Consider the following 17,182-nt stretch of genomic DNA (forward strand, 5'->3'; position numbering starts at 1 on the left):
ATCCAGACGACCGTAAGGATGAAGTACGCAAAAGTACCGCTAGGCCGCGCCTCTTTAGCTCAGTGGCAGAGCACTGGTCTTGTACACCAGGGGTCGTGAGTTCGATCCTCACAGGAGGCAGACGAATTTTGGATATCAGTTGCACGTCGTGGCCTTATAGCAAACAGTATCTGGGATGACTAACAATTAGCGAGAGGCGTTTTATTAAGAATTACTCTCAGATGTGATTAAGGCGAATGGCGCAGATAAAGCATTTGCCAAAGCGGTACAGCATAAGGTGGGATGGGACAGTCTGAAATATATTTTATAGATGTATTTCTCACATATCTCAGAGCTTTCCGCGGTTGTCGTCGTCGTCGTCGTCGTCGCCGTCGCCGCCGCCGCCACTTCTGCAGAAGTAGCAAATGGACATCGTAGCAAATGCGGCGAGGGACGCCCTGCCTTACATTTCCGAATGCACAAAGTGTGTGGTTTAGTTTCCCAGTCTATATTTGGTAGGTCTCGTAGCAGGTTGAATGTATCAAATGGGTGGGAAAAAGCAAGGGGCAGCGTCTGTGTAGAACGAAAACACAACTCCTCTGTGGTGTGAGCGTTTTGAGATGAGTCGTATATAAGTTCCACTTGTTTGTCAGTGACCGTGTGGCCTAATGGATAAGGCGTCGGATTTCGTATCCGAAGATTGCGTGTTTGATTCCTCTCTCGGTCGTGTTTTTCCAGATCTGAAAAAGAAACATACCGTTTTAGTGTAGCACTTGAGCAGTACGAAACCGTGTGAATGTTGCTGTTGACCATTTTCTGCTTGGAGATGCTCTTCAGCTTAAAACACGCACAACAAGACCGGTGTTAACTAGCGAATTGGTTTGCATATTGCCGTCGCCGCGTGTTTTTGACTGGCACTTGCACATCTAAAATAACGTCGGAAAGTAACTCGTTCGGCTTATGAGTCACATCAAGTATTTGTGTTAATTTTGACGAAACTAGCTCTGCAGGTTGTCATGCAATTCTGTTACCTCTCAGAAATGATTATGAAATAAAAGTGAACTACGTGACGAGTGTGACGTTAGGAAAACATTAGGCAACATGGGGAGGTTCTGTATGGGACCAATCAACCCAAACGAGTACTGTGTGACGTGCTAACCGGCATATACTCACCGAGGCAGCGCGGCTAGCTCAGTCGGTAGAACATAAGGCTCTTAATCCCAGGGTCGTGGGTTCGAGCCCCACGTGGGGAGGAACGGAATTTTGTTCCTCTGCAGATGTAACTTACCGTTTTTCTGATTAACGTGATGTAATGGAAATAGCAACTTTAAACTTTGCCTACGTCTCCGTCAGTCGCTACGAAACTGTATTTGAAGGAGAAGGTGATTTTGTAGACATGTGTGAAACACATATTCTGAAATGCAAGTGGTGTTATTTGGAGAGCACTTCCTTTACGTGTCAGATGTGTAGCCAAGCAGTAATGGGTCGCCATAGCTGCAAATATTAGACGGTAATATGAAGTGTTGTCAGCTGAAGTCTGATGATCCAGACGACCGTAAGGATGAAGTACGCAAAAGTACGGCTAGGCCGCGACTCTTTAGCTCAGTGGCAGAGCACTGGTCTAGTAAACCAGGGGTCGTGAGTTCGATCCTCACAGGAGGCAGACGAATTTTGGATATCAGTTGCGCGTCGTGGCCTTATAGCAAACAGTATCTGGGATGACTAACAATTAGCGAGAGGCGTTTTATTAAGAATTACTCTCAGATGTGATTAAGGCGAATGGCGCAGATAAAGCATTTGCAAAGCGGTACAGCATGAGGTGGGATGGGACAGTCTGAAATATATTTTATAGATGTATTTCTCACATATCTCAGAGCCTTCCGCGGTTGTCGTCGTCGTCGTCGTCGTCGTCGTCGTCGTCGCCGCCGCCGCCACTTCTGCAGAAGTAGCAAATGGACATCGTAGCAAATGCGGCGAGGGACGCCCTGCCTTACATTTCCGAATGCACAAAGTGTGTGGTTTATTTTCCCAGTCTATATTTGGTAGGTCTCGTAGCAGGTTGAATGTATCAAATGGGTGGGAAAGAGCAAGGGGCAGCGTCTGTGTAGAACGAAAACACAACTCCTCAGTGGTGTGAGCGTTTTGAGATGAGTCGTATATAAGTTCCACTTGTTTGTCAGTGACCGTGTAGCCTAATGGATATGGCGTCGGACTTCGTATCCGAAGATTGCGTGTTTGATTCCTCTCTCGGTCGTGTTTTTCCAGATCTGAAAAAGAAACATACCGTTTTAGTGTAGCACTTGAGCAGTACGAAACCGTGTGAATGTTGCTGTTGACCATTTTCTGCTTGGAGATGCTCTTCAGCTTAAAACACGCACAACAAGTCCGGTGTTAACTAGCGAATTGGTTTGCATATTGCCGTCGCCGCGTGTTTTTGACTGGCACTTGCACATCTAAAATAACGTCGGAAAGTAACTCGTTCGGCTTATGAGTCACATCAAGTATGTGTGTTAATTTTGACGAAACTAGCTCTGCAGGTTGTCATGCAATTCTGTTACCTCTCAGAAATGATTATGAAATAAAAGTGAACTAGGTGACGAGTGTGACGTTAGGAAAACATTAGGCAACATGGGGAGGTTCTGTATGGGACCAATCAACCCAAACGAGTACTGTGTGACGTGCTAACCGGCATATACTCACCGAGGCAGCGCGGCTAGCTCAGTCGGTAGAACATAAGGCTCTTAATCCCAGGGTCGTGGGTTCGAGCCCCACGTGGGGAGGAACGGGATTTTGTTCCTCTGCAGATGTAACTTACCGTTTTTCTGATTAACGTGATGTAATGGAAATAGCAACTTTAAACTTTGCCTACGTCTCCGTCAGTCGCTACGAAACTGTATTTGAAGGTGAAGGTGATTTTGTAGACATGTGTGAAAGACATGTTCTGAAATGCAAGTTGGTGTTATTTGGAGAGCACTTCCTTTACGTGTCAGATGTGTAGGCAACCAGTAATGGGTCGCCATAGCTGCAAATATTAGACGGTAATATGAAGTGTTGTCAGCTGAAGTCTGATGATCCAGACGACCATAAGGATGAAGTACGCAAAAGTACCGCTAGGCCGCGCCTTTTTAGCTCAGTGGCAGGGCACTGGTCTAGTAAACCAGGGGTCGTGAGTTCGATCCTCACAGGAGGCAGACGAATTTTGGATATCAGTTGCGCGTCGTGGCCTTATAGCAAACAGTATCTGGGATGACTAACAATTAGCGAGAGGCGTTTTATTAAGAATTACTCTCAGATGTGATTAAGGCGAATGGCGCAGATAAAGCATTTGCCAAAGCGGTACAGCATAAGGTGGGATGGGACAGTCTGAAATATATTTTATAGATGTATTTCTCACATATCTCAGAGCCTTCCGCGGTTGTCGTCGTCGTCGTCGTCGTCGTCGTCGCCACTTCTGCAGAAGTAGCAAATGGACATCGTAGCAAATGCGGCGAGGGACGCCCTGCCTTACATTTCCGAATGCACAAAGTGTGTGGTTTAGTTTCCCAGTCTATATTTGGTAGGTCTCGTAGCAGGTTGAATGTATCAAATGGGTGGGAAAGAGCAAGGGGCAGCGTCTGTGTAGAACGAAAACACAACTCCTCTGTGGTGTGAGCGTTTTGAGATGAGTCGTATATAAGTTACACTTGTTTGTCAGTGACCGTGTGGCCTAATGGATAAGGCGTCGGACTTCGTATCCGAAGATTGCGTGTCTGATTCCTCTCTCGGTCGTGTTTTTCCAGATCTGAAAAAGAAACATACCGTTTTAGTGTAGCACTTGAGCAGTACGAAACCGTGTGAATGTTGCTGTTGACCATTTTCTGCTTGGAGATGCTCTTCAGCTTAAAACACGCACAACAAGACCGGTGTTAACTAGCGAATTGGTTTGCATATTGCCGTCGCCGCGTGTTTTTGACTGGCACTTGCACATCTAAAATAACGTCGGAAAGTAACTCGTTCGGCTTATGAGTCACATCAAGTATGTGTGTTAATTTTGACGAAACTAGCTCTGCAGGTTGTCATGCAATTCTGTTACCTCTCAGAAATGATTATGAAATAAAAGTGAACTACGTGACGAGTGTGACGTTAGGAAAACATTAGGCAACATGGGGAGGTTCTGTATGGGACCAATCAACCCAAACGAGTACTGTGTGACGTGCTAACCGGCATATACTCACCGAGGCAGCACGGCTAGCTCAGTCGGTAGAACATAAGGCTCTTAATCCCAGGGTCGTGGGTTCGAGCCCCACGTGGGGAGGAACGGAACTTTGTTCCTCTGCAGATGTAACTTACCGTTTTTCTGATTAACGTGATGTAATGGAAATAGCAACTTTAAACTTTGCCTACGTCTCCGTCAGTCGCTACGAAACTGTATTTGAAGGTGAAGGTGATTTTGTAGACATGTGTGAAAGACATGTTCTGAAATGCAAGTGGTGTTATTTGGAGAGCACTTCCTTTACGTGTCAGATGTGTAGTCAAGCAGTAATGGGTCGCCATAGCTGCAAATATTAGACGGTAATATGAAGTGTTGTCAGCTGAAGTCTGATGATCCAGACGACCGTAAGGATGAAGTACGCAAAAGTACCGCTAGGCCGCGCCTCTTTAGCTCAGTGGTAGAGCACTGGTCTAGTAAACCAGGGGTCGTGAGTTCGATCCTCACAGGAGGCAGACGAATTTTGGATATCAGTTGCGCGTCGTGGCCTTGTAGCAAACAGTATCTGGGATGACTAACAATTAGCGCGAGGCGTTTTATTAAGAATTACTCTCAGATGTGATTAAGGCGAATGGCGCAGATAAAGCATTTGCCAAAGCGGTACAGCATAAGGTGGGATGGGACAGTCTGAAATATATTTTATAGATGTATTTCTCACATATCTCAGAGCCTTCCGCGGTTGTCGTCGTCGTCGTCGTCGTCGCCGCCGCCGCCACTTCTGCAGAAGTAGCAAATGGACATCGTAGCAAATGCGGCGAGGGACGCCCTGCCTTACATTTCCGAATGCACAAAGTGTGTGGTTTAGTTTCCCAGTCTATATTTGGTAGGTCTCGTAGCAGGTTGAATGTATCAAATGGGTGGGAAAGAGCAAGGGGCAGCGTCTGTGTAGAACGAAAACACAACTCCTCAGTGGTGTGAGCGTTTTGAGATGAGTCGTATATAAGTTCCACTTGTTTGTCAGTGACCGTGTAGCCTAATGGATAAGGCGTCGGACTTCGTATCCGAAGATTGCGTGTTTGATTCCTCTCTCGGTCGTGTTTTTCCAGATCTGAAAAAGAAACATACCGTTTTAGTGTAGCACTTGAGCAGTACGAAACCGTGTGAATGTTGCTGTTGACCATTTTCTGCTTGGAGATGCTCTTCAGCTTAAAACACGCACAACAAGACCGGTGTTAACTAGCGAATTGGTTTGCATATTGCCGTCGCCGCGTGTTTTTGACTGGCATTTGGACATCTAAAATAACGTCGGAAAGTAACTCGTTCGGCTTATGAGTCACATCAAGTATGTGTGTTAATTTTGACGAAACTAGCTCTGCAGGTTGTCATGCAATTCTGTTACCTCTCAGAAATGATTATGAAATAAAAGTGAACTGTGTGACGAGTGTGACGTTAGGAAAACATTAGGCAACATGGGGAGGTACTGTATGGGACCAATCAACCCAAACGAGTACTGTGTGACGTGCTAACCGGCATATACTCACCGAGGCAGCGCGGCTAGCTCAGTCGGTAGAACATAAGGCTCTTAATCCCAGGGTCGTGGGTTCGAGCCCCATGTGGGGAGGAACGGAATTTTGTTCCTCTGCAGATGTAACTGACCGTTTTTCTGATTAACGTGATGTAATGGAAATAGCAACTTTAAACTTTGCCTACGTCTCCGTCAGTCGCTACGAAACTGTATTTGAAGGTGAAGGTGATTTTGTAGACATGTGTGAAAGACATGTTCTGAAATGCAAGTGGTGTTATTTGGAGAGCACTTCCTTTACGTGTCAGATGATCTGTCTCGCGTGTGTGGGTCGCCATAGCTGCAAATATTAGACGGTAATATGAAGTGTTGTCAGCTGAAGTCTGATGATCCAGACGACCGTAAGGATGAAGTACGCAAAAGTACCGCTAGGCCGCGCCTCTTTAGCTCAGTGGTAGAGCACTGGTCTAGTAAACCAGGGGTCGTGAGTTCGATCCTCACAGGAGGCAGACGAATTTTGGATATCAGTTGCGCGTCGTGGCCTTATAGCAAACAGTATCTGGGATGACTAACAATTAGCGAGAGGCGTTTTATTAAGAATTACTCTCAGATGTGATTAAGGCGAATGGCGCAGATAAAGCATTTGCCAAAGCGGTACAGCATAAGGTGGGATGGAACAGTCTGAAATATATTTTATACATGTATTTCTCACATATCTCAGAGCCTTCCGCGGTCGTCGTCGTCGTCGTCGTCGTCGCCGCCGCCGCCACTTCTGCAGAAGTAGCAAATGGACATCGTAGCAAATGCGGCGAGGGACGCCCTGCCTTACATTTCCGAATGCACAAAGTGTGTGGTTTAGTTTCCCAGTCTATATTTGGTAGGTCTCGTAGCAGGTTGAATGTATCAAATGGATGGGAAAGAGCAAGGGGCAGCGTCTGTGTAGAACGAAAACACAACTCCTCAGTAATGTGAGCGTTTTGAGATGAGTCGTATATAAGTTCCACTTGTTTGTCAGTGACCGTGTAGCCTAATGGATAAGGCGTCGGACTTCGTATCCGAAGATTGCGTGTTTGATTCCTCTCTCGGTCGTGTTTTTCCAGATCTGTAAAAGAAACATACCGTTTTAGTGTAGCACTTGAGCAGTACGAAACCGTGTGAATGTTGCTGTTGACCATTTTCTGCTTGGAGATGCTCTTCAGCTTAAAACACGCACAACAAGACCGGTGTTAACTAGCGAATTGGTTTGCATATTGCCGTCGCCGCGTGTTTTTGACTGGCATTTGGACATCTAAAATAACGTCGGAAAGTAACTCGTTCGGCTTATGAGTCACATCAAGTATGTGTGTTAATTTTGACGAAACTAGCTCTGCAGGTTGTCATGCAATTCTGTTACCTCTCAGAAATGATTATGAAATAAAAGTGAACTGCGTGACGAGTGTGACGTTAGGAAAACATTAGGCAACATGGGGAGGTTCTGTATGGGACCAATCAACCCAAACGAGTACTGTGTGACGTGCTAACCGGCATACACTCACCGAGGCAGCGCGGTTAGCTCAGTCGGTAGAACATAAGGCTCTTAATCCCAGGGTCGCGGGTTCGAGCCCCAGGTGGGGAGGAACGGAATTTTGTTCCTCTGCAGATGTAACTTACCGTTTTTCTGATTAACGTGATGTAATGGAAATAGCAACTTTAAACTTTGCCTACGTCTCCGTCAGTCGCTACGAAACTGTATTTGAAGGTGAAGGTGATTTTGTAGACATGTGTGAAAGACATGTTCTGAAATGCAAGTGGTGTTATTTGGAGAGCACTTCCTTTACGTGTCAGATGTGTAGTCAAGCAGTAATGGGTCGCCATAGCTGCAAATATTAGACGGTAATATGAAGTGTTGTCAGCTGAAGTCTGATGATCCAGACGACCGTAAGGATGAAGTACGCAAAAGTACCACTAGGCCGCGCCTCTTTAGCTCAGTGGCAGAGCACTGGTCTAGTAAACCAGGGGTCGTGAGTTCGATCCTCACAGGAGGCAGACGAATTTTGGATATCAGTTGCGCGTCGCGGCCTTATAGCAAACAGTATCTGGGATGACTAACAATTAGCGAGAGGCGTTTTATTAAGAATTACTCTCAGATGTGATTAAGGCGAATGGCGCAGATAAAGCATTTGCCAAAGCGGTACAGCATAAGGTGGGATGGGACAGTCTGAAATATATTTTATAGATGTATTTCTCACATATCTCAGAGCCTTCCGCGGTTGTCGTCGTCGTCGTCGTCGTCGTCGTCGTCGTCGTCGTCGCCGCCGCCACTTCTGCAGAAGTAGCAAATGGACATCGTAGCAAATGCGGTGAGGGACGCCCTGCCTTACATTTCCGAATGCACAAAGTGTGTGGTTTAGTTTCCCAGTCTATATTTGGTAGGTCTCGTAGCAGGTTGAATGTATCAAATGGGTGGGAAAGAGCAAGGGGCAGCGTCTGTGTAGAACGAAAACACAACTCCTCAGTGGTGTGAGCGTTTTGAGATGAGTCGTATATAAGTTCCACTTGTTTGTCAGTGACCGTGTGGCCTAATGGATAAGGCGTCGGACTTCGTATCCGAAGATTGCGTGTTTGATTCCTCTCTCGGTCGTGTTTTTCCAGATCTGAAAAAGAAACATACCGTTTTAGTGTAGCACTTGAGCAGTACGAAACCGTGTGAATGTTGCTGTTGACCATTTTCTGCTTGGAGATGCTCTTCAGCTTAAAACACGCACAACAAGACCGGTGTTAACTAGCGAATTGGTTTGCATATTGCTGTCGCCGCGTGTTTTGACTGGCACTTGCACATCTAAAATAACGTCGGAAAGTAACTCGTTCGGCTTATGAGTCACATCAAGTATGTGTGTTAATTTTGACGAAACTAGCTCTGCAGGTTGTCATGCAATTCTGTTACCTCTCAGAAATGATTATGAAATAAAAGTGAACTACGTGACGAGTGTGACGTTAGGAAAACATTAGGCAACATGGGGAGGTTCTGTATGGGACCAATCAACCCAAAGGAGTACTGTGTGTCGTGCTAACCGGCATATACTCACCGAGGCAGCGCGGCTAGCTCAGTCGGTAGAACATAAGGCTCTTAATCCCATGGTCGTGGGTTCGAGCCCTACGTGGGGAGGAACGGAATTTTGTTCCTCTGCAGATGTAACTTACCGTTTTTCTGATTAACGTGATGTAATGGAAATAGCAACTTTAAACTTTGCCTACGTCTCCGTCAGTCGCTACGAAACTGTATTTGAAGGTGAAGGTGATTTTGTAGACATGTGTGAAAGACATGTTCTGAAATGCAAGTGGTGTTATTTGGAGAGCACTTCCTTTACGTGTCAGATGTGTAGTCAAGCAGTAATGGGTCGCCATAGCTGCAAATATTAGACGGTAATATGAAGTGTTGTCAGCTGAAGTCTGATGATCCAGACGACCGTAAGGATGAAGTACGCAAAAGTACCGCTAGGCCGCGCCTCTTTAGCTCAGTGGCAGAGCACTGGTCTAGTAAACCAGGGGTCGTGAGTTCGATCCTCACAGGAGGCAGACGAATTTTGGATATCGGTTGCGCGTCGTGGCCTTATAGCAAACAGTATCTGGGATGACTAACAATTAGCGAGAGGCGTTTTATTAAGAATTACTCTCAGATGTGATTAAGGCGAATGGCGCAGATAAAGCATTTGCCAAAGCGGTACAGCATAAGGTGGGATGGGACAGTCTGAAATATATTTTATAGATGTATTTCTCACATATCTCAGAGCCTTCCGCGGTTGTCGTCGTCGTCGTGGTCGCCGCCGCCGCCGCCACTTCTGCAGAAGTAGCAAATGGACATCGTAGCAAATGCGGCGAGGGACGCCCTGCCTTACATTTCCGAATGCACAAAGTGTGTGGCTTAGTTTCCCAGTCTATATTTGGTAGGTCTCGTAGCAGGTTGAATGTATCAAATGGGTGGGAAAGAGCAAGGGTCTGTGTAGAACGAAAACACAACTCCTCAGTGGTGTGAGCGTTTTGAGATGAGTCGTATATAAGTTCCACTTGTTTGTCAGTGACCGTGTGGCCTAAAGGATAAGGCGTCGGACTTCGTATCCGAAGATTGCGTGTTTGATTCCTCTCTCGGTCGTGTTTTTCCAGATCTGAAAAAGAAACATACCGTTTTAGTGTAGCACTTGAGCAGTACGAAACCGTGTGAATGTTGCTGTTGACCATTTTCTGCTTGGAGATGCTCTTCAGCTTAAAACACGCACAACAAGACCGGTGTTAACTAGCGAATTGGTTTGCATATTGCCGTCGCCGCGTGTTTTTGACTGGCACTTGCACATCTAAAATAACGTCGGAAAGTAACTCGTTCGGCTTATGAGTCACATCAAGTATGTGTGTTAATTTTGACGAAACTAGCTCTGCAGGTTGTCATGCAATTCTGTTACCTCTCAGAAATGATTATGAAATAAAAGTGAACTACGTGACGAGTGTGACGTTAGGAAAACATTAGGCAACATGGGGAGGTTCTATATGGGACCAATCAACCCAAACGAGTACTGTGTGACGTGCTAACCGGCATATACTCACCGAGGCAGCGCGGCTAGCTCACTCGGTAGAACATAAGGCTCTTAATCCCAGGGTCGTGGGTTCGAGCCCCACGTGGGGAGGAACGGAATTTTGTTCCTCTGCAGATGTAACTTACCGTTTTTCTGATTAACGTGATGTAATGGAAATAGCAACTTTAAACTTTGCCTACGTCTCCGTCAGTCGCAAGGAAACTGTATTTGAAGGTGAAGGTGATTTTGTAGACATGTGTGAAAGACATGTTCTGAAATGCAAGTGGTGTTATTTGGAGAGCACTTCGTTTACGTGTCAGATGTGTAGCCAAGCAGTAATGGGTCGCCATAGCTGCAAATATTAGACGGTAATATGAAGTGTTGTCAGCTGAAGTCTGATGATCCAGACGACTGTAAGGATGAAGTACGCAAAAGTACCGCTAGGCCGCGCCTCTTTAGCTCAGTGGCAGAGCACTGGTCTAGTAAACCAGGGGTCGTGAGTTCGATCCTCACAGGAGGCAGACGAATTTTGGATATCAGTTGCGCGTCGTGGCCTTAAAAGGAACAGTATCTGGGATGACTAACAATTAGCGAGAGGCGTTTTATTAAGAATTACTCTCAGATGTGATTAAGGCGAATGGCGCAGATAAAGCATTTGCCAAAGCGGTACAGCATAAGGTGGGATGGGACTGTCTGAAATATATTTTATAGATGTATTTCTCACATATCTCAGAGCCTTTCGCGGTCGTCGTCGCCACTTCTGCAGAGGTAGCAAATGGACATCGTAGCAAATGCGGCGAGGGACGCCCTGCCTTACATTTCCGAATGCACAAAGTGTGTGGTTTAGTTTCCCAGTCTATATTTGGTAGGTCTCGTAGCAGGTTGAATGTATCAAATGGGTGGGAAAGAGCAAGGGGCAGCGTCTGTGTAGAACGAAAACACAACTCCTCAGTGGTGTGAGCGTTTTGAGATGAGTCGTATATAAGTTCCACTTGTTTGTCAGTGACCGTGTGGCCTAATGGATAAGGCGTCGGGCTTCGTATCCGAAGATTGCGTGTTTGATTCCTCTCTCGGTCGTGTTTTTCCAGATCTGAAAAAGAAACATACCGTTTTAGTGTAGCACTTGAGCAGTACGAAACCGTGTGAATGTTGCTGTTGACCTTTTTCTGCTTGGAGATGCTCTTCAGCTTAAAACACGCACAACAAGACCGGTGTTAACTAGCGAATTGGTTTGCATATTGCTGTCGCCGCGTGTTTTGACTGGCACTTGCACATCTAAAATAACGTCGGAAAGTAACTCGTTCGGCTTATGAGTCACATCAAGTATGTGTGTTAATTTTGACGAAACTAGCTCTGCAGGTTGTCATGCAATTCTGTTACCTCTCAGAAATGATTATGAAATAAAAGTGAACTACGTGACGAGTGTGACGTTAGGAAAACATTAGGCAACATGGGGAGGTTCTGTATGGGACCAATCAACCCAAAGGAGTACTGTGTGTCGTGCTAACCGGCATATACTCACCGAGGCAGCGCGGCTAGCTCAGTCGGTAGAACATAAGGCTCTTAATCCCATGGTCGTGGGTTCGAGCCCTACGTGGGGAGGAACGGAATTTTGTTCCTCTGCAGATGTAACTTACCGTTTTTCTGATTAACGTGATGTAATGGAAATAGCAACTTTAAACTTTGCCTACGTCTCCGTCAGTCGCTACGAAACTGTATTTGAAGGTGAAGGTGATTTTGTAGACATGTGTGAAAGACATGTTCTGAAATGCAAGTGGTGTTATTTGGAGAGCACTTCCTTTACGTGTCAGATGTGTAGTCAAGCAGTAATGGGTCGCCATAGCTGCAAATATTAGACGGTAATATGAAGTGTTGTCAGCTGAAGTCTGATGATCCAGACGACCGTAAGGATGAAGTACGCAAAAGTACCGCTAGGCCGCGCCTCTTTAGCTCAGTGGCAGAGCACTGGTCTAGTAAACCAGGGGTCGTGAGTTCGATCCTCACAGGAGGCAGACGAATTTTGGATATCGGTTGCGCGTCGTGGCCTTATAGCAAACAGTATCTGGGATGACTAACAATTAGCGAGAGGCGTTTTATTAAGAATTACTCTCAGATGTGATTAAGGCGAATGGCGCAGATAAAGCATTTGCCAAAGCGGTACAGCATAAGGTGGGATGGGACAGTCTGAAATATATTTTATAGATGTATTTCTCACATATCTCAGAGCCTTCCGCGGTTGTCGTCGTCGTCGTGGTCGCCGCCGCCGCCGCCACTTCTGCAGAAGTAGCAAATGGACATCGTAGCAAATGCGGCGAGGGACGCCCTGCCTTACATTTCCGAATGCACAAAGTGTGTGGCTTAGTTTCCCAGTCTATATTTGGTAGGTCTCGTAGCAGGTTGAATGTATCAAATGGGTGGGAAAGAGCAAGGGTCTGTGTAGAACGAAAACACAACTCCTCAGTGGTGTGAGCGTTTTGAGATGAGTCGTATATAAGTTCCACTTGTTTGTCAGTGACCGTGTGGCCTAAAGGATAAGGCGTCGGACTTCGTATCCGAAGATTGCGTGTTTGATTCCTCTCTCGGTCGTGTTTTTCCAGATCTGAAAAAGAAACATACCGTTTTAGTGTAGCACTTGAGCAGTACGAAACCGTGTGAATGTTGCTGTTGACCATTTTCTGCTTGGAGATGCTCTTCAGCTTAAAACACGCACAACAAGACCGGTGTTAACTAGCGAATTGGTTTGCATATTGCCGTCGCCGCGTGTTTTTGACTGGCACTTGCACATCTAAAATAACGTCGGAAAGTAACTCGTTCGGCTTATGAGTCACATCAAGTATGTGTGTTAATTTTGACGAAACTAGCTCTGCAGGTTGTCATGCAATTCTGTTACCTCTCAGAAATGATTATGAAATAAAAGTGAACTACGTGACGAGTGTGATGTTAGGAAAACATTAGGCAACATGGGGAGGTTCTATATGGGACCAATCAACCCAAACGAGTACTGTGTGACGTGCTAACCGGCATATACTCACCGAGGCAGCGCGGCTAGCTCACTCGGTAGAACATAAGGCTCTTAATCCCAGGGTCGTGGGTTCGAGCCCCACGTGGGGAGGAACGGAATTTTGTTCCTCTGCAGATGTAACTTACCGTTTTTCTGATTAACGTGATGTAATGGAAATAGCAACTTTAAACTTTGCCTACGTCTCCGTCAGTCGCAAGGAAACTGTATTTGAAGGTGAAGGTGATTTTGTAGACATGTGTGAAAGACATGTTCTGAAATGCAAGTGGTGTTATTTGGAGAGCACTTCGTTTACGTGTCAGATGTGTAGCCAAGCAGTAATGGGTCGCCATAGCTGCAAATATTAGACGGTAATATGAAGTGTTGTCAGCTGAAGTCTGATGATCCAGACGACTGTAAGGATGAAGTACGCAAAAGTACCGCTAGGCCGCGCCTCTTTAGCTCAGTGGCAGAGCACTGGTCTAGTAAACCAGGGGTCGTGAGTTCGATCCTCACAGGAGGCAGACGAATTTTGGATATCAGTTGCGCGTCGTGGCCTTAAAAGGAACAGTATCTGGGATGACTAACAATTAGCGAGAGGCGTTTTATTAAGAATTACTCTCAGATGTGATTAAGGCGAATGGCGCAGATAAAGCATTTGCCAAAGCGGTACAGCATAAGGTGGGATGGGACTGTCTGAAATATATTTTATAGATGTATTTCTCACATATCTCAGAGCCTTTCGCGGTCGTCGTCGCCACTTCTGCAGAAGTAGCAAATGGACATCGTAGCAAATGCGGCGAGGGACGCCCTGCCTTACATTTCCGAATGCACAAAGTGTGTGGTTTAGTTTCCCAGTCTATATTTGGTAGGTCTCGTAGCAGGTTGAATGTATCAAATGGGTGGGAAAGAGCAAGGGGCAGCGTCTGTGTAGAACGAAAACACAACTCCTCAGTGGTGTGAGCGTTTTGAGATGAGTCGTATATAAGTTCCACTTGTTTGTCAGTGACCGTGTGGCCTAATGGATAAGGCGTCGGGCTTCGTATCCGAAGATTGCGTGTTTGATTCCTCTCTCGGTCGTGTTTTTCCAGATCTGAAAAAGAAACATACCGTTTTAGTGTAGCACTTGAGCAGTACGAAACCGTGTGAATGTTGCTGTTGACCATTTTCTGCTTGGAGATGCTCTTCAGCTTAAAACACGCACAACAAGACCGGTGTTAACTAGCGAATTGGTTTGCATATTGCCGTCGCCGCGTGTTTTTGACTGGCACTTGCACATCTAAAATAACGTCGGAAAGTAACTCGTTCGGTTTATGAGTCACATCAAGTATGTGTGTTAATTTTGACGAAACTAGCTCTGCAGGTTGTCATGCAATTCTGTTACCTCTCAGAAATGATTATGAAATAAAAGTGAACTACGTGACGAGTGTGACGTTAGGAAAACATTAGGCAACATGGGGAGGTTCTGTATGGGACCAATCAACCCAAATGAGTACTGTGTGACGTGCTAACCGGCATATACTCACCGAGGCAGCGCGGCTAGCTCAGTCGGTAGAACATAAGGCTCTTAATCCCAGGGTCGTGGGTTCGAGCCCCACGTGGGGAGGAACGGAATTTTGTTCCTCTGCAGATGTAACTTACCGTTTTTCTGATTAACGTGATGTAATGGAAATAGCAACTTTAAACTTTGCCTACGTCTCCGTCAGTCGCTACGAAACTGTATTTGAAGGTGAAGGTGATTTTGTAGACATGTGTGAAAGACATGTTCTGAAATGCAAGTGGAGTTATTTGGAGAGCACTTCCTTTACGTGTCAGATGTGTAGTCAAGCAGTAATGGGTCGCCATAGCTGCAAATATTAGACGGTAATATGAAGTGTTGTCAGCTGAAGTCTGATGATCCAGACGACCGTAAGGATGAAGTACGCAAAAGTACCGCTAGGCCGCGCCTCTTTAGCTCAGTGGCAGAGCACTGGTCTAGTAAACCAGGGGTCGTGAGTTCGATCCTCACAGGAGGCAGACGAATTTTGGATATCGGTTGCGCGTCGTGGCCTTATAGCAAACAGTATCTGGGATGACTAACAATTAGCGAGAGGCGTTTTATTAAGAATTACTCTCAGATGTGATTAAGGCGAATGGCGCAGATAAAGCATTTGCCAAAGCGGTACAGCATAAGGTGGGATGGGACAGTCTGAAATATATTTTGTAGATGTATTTCTCACATATCTCAGAGCCTTCCGCGGTTGTCGTCGTCGTCGTGGTCGCCACCGCCGCCGCCACTTCTGCAGAAGTAGCAAATGGACATCGTAGCAAATGCGGCGAGGGACGCCCTGCCTTACATTTCCGAATGCACAAAGTGTGTGGCTTAGTTTCCCAGTCTATATTTGGTAGGTCTCGTAGCAGGTTGAATGTATCAAATGGGTGGGAAAGAGCAAGGGGCAGCGTCTGTGTAGAACGAAAACACAACTCCTCAGTGGTGTGAGCGTTTTGAGATGAGTCGTATATAAGTTCCACTTGTTTGTCAGTGACCGTGTGGCCTAAAGGATAAGGCGTCGGACTTCGTATCCGAAGATTGCGTGTTTGATTCCTCTCTCGGTCGTGTTTTTCCAGATCTGAAAAAGAAACATACCGTTTTAGTGTAGCACTTGAGCAGTACGAAACCGTGTGAATGTTGCTGTTGACCATTTTCTGCTTGGAGATGCTCTTCAGCTTAAAACACGCACAACAAGACCGGTGTTAACTAGCGAATTGGTTTGCATATTGCCGTCGCCGCGTGTTTTTGACTGGCACTTGCACATCTAAAATAACGTCGGAAAGTAACTCGTTCGGTTTATGAGTCACATCAAGTATGTGTGTTAATTTTGACGAAACTAGCTCTGCAGGTTGTCATGCAATTCCGTTACCTCTCAGAAATGATTATGAAATAAAAGTGAACTACGTGACGAGTGTGACGTTAGGAAAACATTAGGCAACATGGGGAGGTTCTGTATGGGACCAATCAACCCAAACGAGTACTGTGTGACGTGCTAACCGGCATATACTCACCGAGGCAGCGCGGCTAGCTCACTCGGTAGAACATAAGGCTCTTAATCCCAGGGTCGTGGGTTCGAGCCCCACGTGGGGAGGAACGGAATTTTGTTCCTCTGCAGATGTAACTTACCGTTTTTCTGATTAACGTGATGTAATGGAAATAGCAACTTTAAACTTTGCCTACGTCTCCGTCAGTCGCAAGGAAACTGTATTTGAAGGTGAAGGTGATTTTGTAGACATGTGTGAAAGACATGTTCTGAAATGCAAGTGGTGTTATTTGGAGAGCACTTCGTTTACGTGTCAGATGTGTAGCCAAGCAGTAATGGGTCGCCATAGCTGCAAATATTAGACGGTAATATGAAGTGTTGTCAGCTGAAGTCTGATGATCCAGACGACTGTAAGGATGAAGTACGCAAAAGTACCGCTAGGCCGCGCCTCTTTAGCTCAGTGGCAGAGCACTGGTCTAGTAAACCAGGGGTCGTGAGTTCGATCCTCACAGGAGGCAGACGAATTTTGGATATCAGTTGCGCGTCGTGGCCTTAAAAGGAACAGTATCTGGGATGACTAACAATTAGCGAGAGGCGTTTTATTAAGAATTACTCTCAGATGTGATTAAGGCGAATGGCGCAGATAAAGCATTTGCCAAAGCGGTACAGCATAAGGTGGGATGGGACTGTCTGAAATATATTTTATAGATGTATTTCTCACATATCTCAGAGCCTTTCGCGGTCGTCGTCGCCACTTCTGCAGAAGTAGCAAATGGACATCGTAGCAAATGCGGCGAGGGACGCCCTGCCTTACATTTCCGAATGCACAAAGTGTGTGGTTTAGTTTCCCAGTCTATATTTGGTAGGTCTCGTAGCAGGTTGAATGTATCAAATGGGTGGGAAAGAGCAAGGGGCAGCGTCTGTGTAGAACGAAAA

At 45.9% G+C, this 17,182-nt stretch overlaps 12 non-coding genes across 12 annotated transcripts; all 12 read left to right on the plus strand.

Moving 5' to 3' along the window:
- Window positions 1–48: 48 nt before the first annotated feature.
- On the plus strand, window positions 49–120 carry Trnat-ugu (transfer RNA threonine (anticodon UGU)). Its single transcript has one exon. It is a non-coding gene; the product is annotated as a tRNA-Thr (tRNA).
- Window positions 121–1,570: 1,450 nt separating this feature from the next.
- On the plus strand, window positions 1,571–1,642 carry Trnat-agu (transfer RNA threonine (anticodon AGU)). The gene has a single exon. It is a non-coding gene; the product is annotated as a tRNA-Thr (tRNA).
- A 1,456-nt stretch (window positions 1,643–3,098) lies between these two features.
- Trnat-agu (transfer RNA threonine (anticodon AGU)) lies at window positions 3,099–3,170 on the plus strand. Its single transcript has one exon. It is a non-coding gene; the product is annotated as a tRNA-Thr (tRNA).
- Window positions 3,171–4,611: 1,441 nt separating this feature from the next.
- On the plus strand, window positions 4,612–4,683 carry Trnat-agu (transfer RNA threonine (anticodon AGU)). The gene has a single exon. It is a non-coding gene; the product is annotated as a tRNA-Thr (tRNA).
- Window positions 4,684–6,127: 1,444 nt separating this feature from the next.
- Window positions 6,128–6,199, plus strand: Trnat-agu (transfer RNA threonine (anticodon AGU)). Its single transcript has one exon. It is a non-coding gene; the product is annotated as a tRNA-Thr (tRNA).
- Window positions 6,200–7,643: 1,444 nt separating this feature from the next.
- Trnat-agu (transfer RNA threonine (anticodon AGU)) lies at window positions 7,644–7,715 on the plus strand. The gene has a single exon. It is a non-coding gene; the product is annotated as a tRNA-Thr (tRNA).
- A 1,458-nt stretch (window positions 7,716–9,173) lies between these two features.
- Trnat-agu (transfer RNA threonine (anticodon AGU)) lies at window positions 9,174–9,245 on the plus strand. The gene has a single exon. It is a non-coding gene; the product is annotated as a tRNA-Thr (tRNA).
- A 1,438-nt stretch (window positions 9,246–10,683) lies between these two features.
- Trnat-agu (transfer RNA threonine (anticodon AGU)) lies at window positions 10,684–10,755 on the plus strand. The gene has a single exon. It is a non-coding gene; the product is annotated as a tRNA-Thr (tRNA).
- Window positions 10,756–12,174: 1,419 nt separating this feature from the next.
- Trnat-agu (transfer RNA threonine (anticodon AGU)) lies at window positions 12,175–12,246 on the plus strand. The gene has a single exon. It is a non-coding gene; the product is annotated as a tRNA-Thr (tRNA).
- A 1,438-nt stretch (window positions 12,247–13,684) lies between these two features.
- Trnat-agu (transfer RNA threonine (anticodon AGU)) lies at window positions 13,685–13,756 on the plus strand. The gene has a single exon. It is a non-coding gene; the product is annotated as a tRNA-Thr (tRNA).
- A 1,420-nt stretch (window positions 13,757–15,176) lies between these two features.
- On the plus strand, window positions 15,177–15,248 carry Trnat-agu (transfer RNA threonine (anticodon AGU)). The gene has a single exon. It is a non-coding gene; the product is annotated as a tRNA-Thr (tRNA).
- A 1,444-nt stretch (window positions 15,249–16,692) lies between these two features.
- Trnat-agu (transfer RNA threonine (anticodon AGU)) lies at window positions 16,693–16,764 on the plus strand. The gene has a single exon. It is a non-coding gene; the product is annotated as a tRNA-Thr (tRNA).
- Window positions 16,765–17,182: the final 418 nt, after the last annotated feature.

Source organism: Schistocerca gregaria, chromosome 4 (assembly GCF_023897955.1).
Source record: "Schistocerca gregaria isolate iqSchGreg1 chromosome 4, iqSchGreg1.2, whole genome shotgun sequence".
NCBI lineage: Eukaryota > Metazoa > Arthropoda > Insecta > Orthoptera > Acrididae > Schistocerca > Schistocerca gregaria.